Below are 638 nucleotides of genomic sequence, written 5' to 3'. Positions count from 1 at the left end.
CTTCACAGACCATCATACAAACAATCCTTCAACTCGAAGGAAGAGTGTTAACAGAGCCGCGTTTTCTGGCATCAGTATGCAAGTCGACGGAGCTCACACTTGGGAGACGGAGTTCGAGGCGGAGCTGCTTTGAGGACGAGCTGTGTTACTCGGAGCTTAGCGGGATAGAACGCGGTGTAAGGAGATACCATGAGGAGTGGGGAAAGAGAGTAGGGAGGGAGGGAGGGGTGGAGAGGGGAAGGGGATAATGGAGGAGAGGGGAAGAGAGGGAGGGAATTAAGGGGGGAGGGGATATGGGGGAGAGGGGAGGAAAGGGAGTGGGTTGAGGGGAGGAGAGAGGGTATGAGAGAGAGGGAGAGCGTGCGTGGGAAGGACAGGGATGAGGGGGATAGGGAGGGGAGATGGAAAAGAGGATGAGGGTGGAGAGGGAGAAAGAAGAGAGGTTAGAAAGAGGGGGGGGGGAGGGGAGAACGCGGAAAAAGCGGTAGGAAGAGGAGAGGGGATGAGTAGAAGGAATTGAGAGAGATGGAGGAGGAGGAGGGATAAGAAAGTGATGGAGATAAAGGGAAGAGGGAAGGGTGGAAGAGGAGAGAAAGAGAGAGAGAGCGCGCAAGAGAAAGGAAAGAGGACGGTTTAAG

Source organism: Penaeus monodon, chromosome 34, assembly GCF_015228065.2.
Source record: "Penaeus monodon isolate SGIC_2016 chromosome 34, NSTDA_Pmon_1, whole genome shotgun sequence".
In the NCBI taxonomy this organism is placed as follows: Eukaryota; Metazoa; Arthropoda; class Malacostraca; order Decapoda; family Penaeidae; genus Penaeus; species Penaeus monodon.
This window is presented reverse-complemented; position numbering follows the sequence as displayed.